The 7,862-nt window shown below is 50.4% G+C and overlaps 1 protein-coding gene across 1 annotated transcript in view; it reads right to left on the bottom strand.

Moving 5' to 3' along the window:
* RNFT2 (ring finger protein, transmembrane 2) overlaps positions 1 to 7,862 on the bottom strand; it is a 53,085-nt gene that overhangs the window by 20,338 nt on the left and 24,885 nt on the right. The window lies entirely within an intron of this gene.

Here is a 7,862-nt window from a genome sequence, read left to right as displayed (position 1 = left end):
AATGTTCCATACCCGAGCTGCCCAATACAGTAGCCACTGGTCACGTGGCTACTGAGCACTTGAAATGTGGCTAAGTCCAAACTGAGATGTACTGAAAGTATAAAATACACAGGGAATTTCAGTCTTAGAAAAACAACCAAAAGGTAAAATACCTCATTAAAATTTTTATACTGAGTTGACATGATAATACTTTGGATAGACTGGGATAAATTGTTACTTGTTTAATGTGGCTACTAGAACATTTTAATTTGCCTGTGTGGCTTACATTACATTTCTATTAGAGAGCGCCGGTGATATTTAGAAACATATGGACATACATATGTAAAAACGCATCGAGCTTTGTATGCTTATAATTAGAGCATGTATAGTGAGTAATTTATACCTCAAAATAACAACAAGAAACCAAGGAAAAAAGGAAAGAGAAGAGCGATCCAGGAAGAATAGAGGCTGAGTACAGCAAGTGCGGACGGTGCTGGCGGGGGCGGGGCCAGAGGCCGCCGCGTTGCCTGGCAACAGGCGCTGCCGGTGACGTCACCGGCCGGCGGCGGCCATTAATCTCCCTTCGGGCTGCCTGCCTCCCTCCTCCTCCCCCCTCCCCGGGGCTGGATGAGATCACCGTGGCGGGCCGCCGGCTGTCCCCGCGCTCCCAACAAATCGACTCCTCAGCGAGCGCCGGCATCTCATGATCTCATGGCCCCGCGGGACGGCGCCGGCCGATGAGGTCACAGCTCCGCGCCCCCGGCCGCCCGGGTCCGTGCACCGCCAGCTCCGGGCTGGGGCCTCGGGGAGACCCCTGCGCCGATACCGAGCCCAGAGTCCGCAGCTCTTCGGCCTCCGCGGACAAAGGAGGTCGCTGTTGGTGCAAAGCGAAGCCGCCTTTTACGTTCTGCTTCTTATTCTATTATTTCTCCGCTATGGCCGTGTGTCCAGTAGAGAGTGACCGCGCCAGCTCCCCTCGACTTGAGGTCAGGAACTGTGCCAGGTGACTTGCCTGCATGATTTCACAGGCGCACAGTGAAGGGAATTCTATTCTTAGCTGTCTTCCAGACTGGGGGACAAAGTTCAGGGATGAGAGACCTGGCGCCAGGTTACCTAGTTAGGAAAGGGTGGAGCAAGGCCTTGAACCGAGATGATGTGAATTAGCCCTCTGACTCGCCTCTTCGTCCGCCCGGCTGTGCCCAACCCGTCTGTACCTTCCTCCCAGTTCCTCCCTGCTCTGATGGGTTCAGTGTCAGTGATGCGGGCTTGCTGAGTACCCGTCCACTATTTGCTGGGCACTTCACATATTAAAAGTTACTGTTCTATATGACAAACCCACCCTAGAGGTATTATAAGGTATTATAAGGACTAGTTTGCAGATGAGAACAGGAGGCTTAGAGGTGAAATGACTGGCAGAGCTGGGATATGATTCTACCGCAGAGCCTTCCTATTACTCTACACTACCTTCTCCAGAAAAAGATTTAGGATTCTTGTTGACAGTGGACAATATACCCTGATTCTGCTCTCCCTCCCCCAGGGCCAGCCATCAAATGCAGTCAAAGAGGGGCCAGCAGGACCCTCTTAGAGAGCTTCCAACTCACTTGCCAGCAGCAGGTTCTCCATCACTTACTAACCTCATTAACACAGCTCCTCTGCAGATCCTGCAACATACACTGCCAGGACGGATAGGGAGTAAGGGAACTGACATTTCCTGAGCGGCTGTGATGAGCCAGGCAGAGTCAGGGCCTATTACCAAGGGCAAAGGTGTGAGGGCGTAATTTCCAACTCCATCTTGTGGATGAGAAACCTGAATTTATTTTAACCAAAGTCAGATGGCAAGGAAGAATAAGTGTCAGCTCAAATATCATTTCCACATAGAAAGCCCTTCCCATTTCCCTAAATGAGTCCTCCATGAATTATTTTATGCCTAGTGCTTATCACAATTTGAAGTTTTATGTTTGTATGTTTGTTTGTTTAATAGCGACCTCCCCAACTAAATGAAAGCAGGGACCCTGACTGCTTCATTCACTACTGGATCCCCACACCTACGCAGTACCTGTCATACAGTAGACACTAAATATTTTTGGAGTGAATGCCAAGAATTGGGGCTCAGGCTGATGAGAAGGGCTGATATTCAAACCCAGGTTTGTCGCATAACGCTTGTGCGTATTCCATACTTTTAGGATGCCCAAGACTCTTGGTGCGTACACCTTAGAGTAGCATCTCTCTGGTGCTCACTCAGAGCCTATTAATTCTAAGTTTACTATAGTACTGATAAGCTTGATGTTCTGGTGTCCCAAACAGCAGTGCCCTTGCTTGGAGAGGAGAGGGCAGGAGGAAAAGGGAGGAGGATATACATTGTTTATGCCTGCTCTGGTCTTCAATGATAGCTCAGCAAGAAAGCGGGAATAAAAATGACAAAAAAAGCAGACTCAGGGAAAATAAAGGAATGGTAACCATGAAAACCCCATGGTTTCCTATGGGCGAAGAGAGGGAGGGAGATGGATGGAACCCAGGAGGTGTGTACAGGGAGCTTCTAAGGTACCATTAATTTTCTACTTTTTAAGTTGGGTATATGAGTCTTTGTTATTACTTTTTAATAACTTACATGTGTTATCAAAAAAATAAAAAAATAAAAAGGCATAGGTTGAAAATTTGCTTGTCCACTTTTAAAATTCACCATAACAACCCCATTAAGGCAGGAGGCAAATTAGGACCCTCAACTTGTAGAGGCTCAGAAAAGTTGACCATTTTGCCTAACATCATGGAACTAATAAGTGGCAGTGGTGGGATTTGAATCCAGGTCTGTCTGATGTCAGCACGGATGATCTTACCCACCATCACATCCTGCCTCCTCATAACAGGATACCACCTTCTCCCTCGCATCCCCAATTCCCTATAAAGGCCCTCTCTCTGCTCTTCTGGCTTCCATTCTTGAGATGAGGAGGAGGCCAGAGAGCATGCCGATGGCTGGGATCGGCCCTGGTGCGGGGGCCTGGGGGATACCTGACAGAGCCCTTGGGGCCAGGCTGAGGCCCACAGGAGTCGCCAGGCTGTGAGAGAAACCGGCCCCACAACTGCAGCAGCCGGGCACCCAGTTTTATTGGCTACGGTCACCTTACTTAAGAGCCATGGCTGATGAACAAGCAGGGCCCAGGCCACATCCCAGCAACTTGTGTATCAGGAGTTTTCTTACAAACAGGGCCCTGCTCCCCACCACCCAGGAGAGGCCCAATTATGAGGTGTTGATGGTTAAGCCTGAAGGGGGCTGGCACCCTGTTAGCTGCAGAAAGACGACCTCTTCCGTCTGTTCCGGTCCCAGATGGATGGATGTGTTTATCTGTCCCCATGTCGGCTGCAGTAGTAGGCACGAACACTCTGGGCCGCAACTACCCAAGCCTGGCTGCCTCCTAAGGCACTAGAGCTTAGATGCAAGGGAGAGAGAGAGGTAGAGAAGGGCAGAAGGTGCCTCTTTTCCTGGCAGTCTGTATAGTCCATGGCTTGGAACTAGACAGACATGCAGATCTGTCCACTTTGCCCGTCCGTTTGCTGACACGGTGACTTTGCCCATCACATCTCTTCTCTGGGCCTCAGTTTCCTCATCTGCAAAGTGGGGGATGTGGCAGTCTAAAGAATGATCCCCCAAAGATGTCTACAACCTAAGCCCTGGAACCTGTGGCTACGTCACCTTACATGACACAAAGGACTTTGTAGATGTGATTAAATTCAGGATCTTGAGTTGGGGAGATCATTCTGGATTATCTGAGTGGGCCCGTGATAACCACAAAGGTCCTTGTTAGAAAGACACAGGGAGGTCAGAGAGAAGAGAGATGTGCTTTGAAAATGGACAAAGGGGCCACAAGCCAAGGAACGCAGGCAGCCTCTAGAAGCTGGAAAAGGCAAGGGGACAGATTCTCCCCTAGAGCGTCCAGAAGGAACCACCCTGCTGACACTTGGACTTTAGCTTCGAAAGACTGATTTTGGACTTTTAACCTTCAGAATTGTTAGACAGTAAATTTGCTGTTTTAAGTTTGTGTTAATTTGTCACAGTAGCAATAGGCAATGAATACAGAGAAGAAACAGTTGCCACCGTCACGAGGACAGTGTCAGGATCAAATGGTCAGAGAATCTTCGTTTAAGGCCTCCCCTTGAAGGGCTGGCTGGCTTTATGACACAGGACGGGAGAAGGCCAGAAAGCATGCCTGGGGTTGAGAGTGGCCTCTGGTGCTGTGGTCCCCTGCCGCCTCTCTGATTATCCCTCCTGCCACCAGGACCGGCTACATAATTTGTAATACCCAGTGGAAAATGAAAATGCGGGCCTCTTGTTTAAAAATAACGAATATCAAGATGGCAGCAGCAGAGCGTTAAGCCAGGTGTGGGGCCCTTCTGCAGAGCCTGCCCACCCATGAAGCTGGCCCTGACCCCACTCTGCTCTCGCCATACTGACTTGCTGCTCCTTGAGCTCCCCAAGCATGCTTCCACCCCAGGCCCTTTGCACATGCCGTTTTCCTTGCCTGGAATATTCTTCCTCAGGTATCTGCATGGTGCACTCCCTTTCTGATCGCCCTAGTTAAAAGAGCAACCGCACCATGGCATTCATTTCTTCTTCTCCACCTGACATATTGCTTATTTATTTCAGCATCTTATTTACGTAAGTCTCCTGAAAGTAGATACTATGTTTTATTCACTGCTGTATCCCTAGGACCTAACACAGGGCCTGCTACTGAGTAGGTGGTCAAAAAAAATTCTGGCTGAATGAATGGATGGATGGATGGATGGATGGATAAATGTAAAGTGACTAGGACAGTGTGTGTCCCGTAATTGGCTTTTGAATGTTCCAATGACAATATTATTGTCTTTATTCCTGGGGAATGACAGAGGGGTGGTATGTTGTCACACCTTCAAGGGCCCCCTTTCCTCTGCTTACTTTTGTTTTGTTCACTAAATAAGAAATCGTGGCTACAACTTACTGAGCTGCAGCGACTGGAAGGCTTCATGCACAGGCATGACGCTGTTTAACCATCACGTCGGTGTGATTACTATCCCCACGGTACAGATGACGAACGGGAAGCTGAGAGAAGTCTACTGAGTCACCAGAGGCCCCATGGCTATTAAGCAGAGCAGCTGAGATGGAACCTGCTTCTTTGATTCCGAGTCTAGTAAGACTCTCCACACTGACTGCACATGGCCTGCTTCAGAGACCATAAGCCTTTGCAACACTCAACTAATTACTTAGTTCAACCCGTGTATTCTGAGTGTCTACTATGTACTATGCACGGTGCTAGGGATAAAATGAAACATACGAGAGACCTGGTTTCTGTCTCATCAAGCACAAAGCCTAGGGGGAGAGACAATCCAGCAATCGCAACCTCCCATGATGCTCACAAAACAGGAGCAACCCAGGGACCTTACAGAAGTACACGGGTGAGTCGACCAAACCCCCCTGGGGCTAGGGTCAGGTCCAGGCTTCCCAGAGAAAGTGAGGTAGAAACAGAGACCTGAGAGCAATTAGGGGTCAGCCAGGCTGAGGGTCAGGGAGACAGCGTTTCCAGCAGAGGGAACCACTCCTGCTAAGGCCTGGATGTGACAGAAAAAGAGCAGGATTGGGGATGGGGGGAGAGGGACCAAAAACAGTTCAAAACGTTGGGCGAATGACGGATGGGATGTCAGGCTGGAGAGAGAGGTGAGGTGAGGTGATGCCCAGGTGAGCATTCGAAGACTCCACTGCCTCTGAGCAGCTTTAAGATCATGACAATGTACTGAAACCTTTAAACCAGGAGCAGCCCTAAACACAGAAGCCTGGCTGCAGGCAAGCCGCTAGGGCAGGGACAAGTCTCTCTCGCAGTAACACCAAGCCCCAGGCTCCTGCAGCGGCCTGGCCAAGCCCAGGTGGGAACAGACAGCACAGCCCTCCTCTGTCCTCTGCCGCTGCATCTCTGCTGCCATCGCTTGCCACGTTATTGATGTAAGGCTGCAATGTGCCAGGGACCGTGAATGAGGACACAGCGGAGAATAAGTCGGAGTTCCAGGGGTCCTCGCCCTCTCTCCTGTCCTTGTTCTTCTGCATCTGTCTCCCCACCTCTCTGTCAAACCCCTGAAGGCAGGAAAGGTCTTACCCTCATAGCGAAGATTTAGCAGGCACTGAAAACCCTGCGCTAAGCCTTCCAAATCCATGACCTCACTCGCTCCACACTCCTTGAAGCAGGTTACATTACCTGTCAGTCTCATACGCACATGTGGCAATAGAAGCTTGAAGCCGTGAGCTCACTTAACTGAAGATATACAGCCAATGGCCGAAACAGATTCTAACCTAGACTGCTCCAAGACCCAGCCTAGGGCTGGGCACATGCAGATAACTAGGAAGTGAAACATTTCTTTCCTTAAAGGTCTGACCCTGGCACTTGTGGGCCCCTATAAGAAGAACCAGAGGTCTGCCAAGCCTTAGTGGGCTCTCACCACTGGGCAGCGAGGCCTGGTTTTTACCTCCGACCCCCAACGACAACCTCCAATAGAGTCCTGACCCGTGAGGGTCATGAGCGAGGATGCGCAAAAAGAAAAACATACACAGTTGTTCCCCCTTATCCGCAGGGTGTATGTTCCAAGACGCCCCGTGGATGCCTGAAACTGCGATAGTACCAAATCTTATATACACTATATTCTGTCCTATACATACGTACCTATGATAAAGCTTAATTTATAAATTAGGCACGACAAGAGATTAATGACAATAATAAAATAGAACAATTATAACAACATACTGTAATAAAAGCTATGTGAATGTGGTCTCTCTCTCTCTCTCTCTCTCTCTGACACTGATCTGAGAACCCAGACAGCTACTAAGCGACTAACGGGCGGGCAGCACGTACAGTACGGAGACTCTGGACAAAGGGATGAGTCACATCCTGGGCCCGATGGAGCAGGATGGTGCAAGATTTCATTATGCTACTCAGAACGGTGCACAATTTAAAACTGACAAATTGTTTATTTCCGGAATTTTCCGTTTACTATTTTCGGACGATTGACTGCGAGTAACTGACACCGTGGAAAGTGAAACCGCGGATACGGGGGACCACTGCACACACACACTGGGCGCCTACTACACGTCAGGAACTGCTGAGAGCGACTCCGCCTGCGTTCTCCATTTCTTTTCTAACTCACTTCAAAGCTCCCCCAAAACCCCGAGAGGCAGACAGCATCAGCTCTTTTACAGAGGAGGACACTGAGGCAAAGAGGTGACTAGTCAGAGGCGATGCAGACGGAAATGGCAAGAACCGAGGTTCAAGCTGGGATCCGGCTGCCTCTAGAGGCCGAGCTCTTTCCAATCAACTCTGGAACTTTTCGGACAAGCTGAGAAATGTAAGCAGGCGTTCCCGTGGGCCAAAGCTCAGTTCCGAGCTCCTTCCTTCCTCCGGGGATGGAGGAACATCTGGGGGACACGCGAGACAGAACAGCCCCACCCGCAGCAGGGAAAGCCAACAACAGGAGACCTGTGGGAGCCGCTGCCCCAGCACAACTCCAGGCCCCCGCCCGGAGGGAGAAGGCGAAGTGGACGCCTCCGAGGCCACCTCGGGGAGCCTGGCTGCCTCCCTAACCATTTAGCTGGAGAAGAGCAAGATAATCACCACTTAGCTGGCTAATTACTCCCTGCAGCACCCCAGAGTAGGGGCCACCACCGTGATCCCACAATGTGGCCGGGAAAGGTAGGGCAGGGTGGGCCTGAGAGCCTGGCGGGGCCTGGGGTCTCCCCGCCTTGCCCCGTATGCAGATTCGCACCAACCACCTACATGTACTCATCTGGCCATTTGAGAGTCATCGCACACCTACTACGCGTCACTGTGCCTAAGCATGAGCACAGCAGATGTCATCCTTGGAGAAGTTCGAGT

The sequence above is a fragment of the Pteropus vampyrus genome, unplaced genomic scaffold (assembly GCF_000151845.1).
Source record: "Pteropus vampyrus isolate Shadow unplaced genomic scaffold, Pvam_2.0 Scaffold23, whole genome shotgun sequence".
Taxonomy (NCBI): Eukaryota; Metazoa; Chordata; class Mammalia; order Chiroptera; family Pteropodidae; genus Pteropus; species Pteropus vampyrus.
The sequence above is the reverse complement of the archived record's forward strand: the minus strand, read 5'-3'. Positions and strand labels throughout refer to the sequence as shown.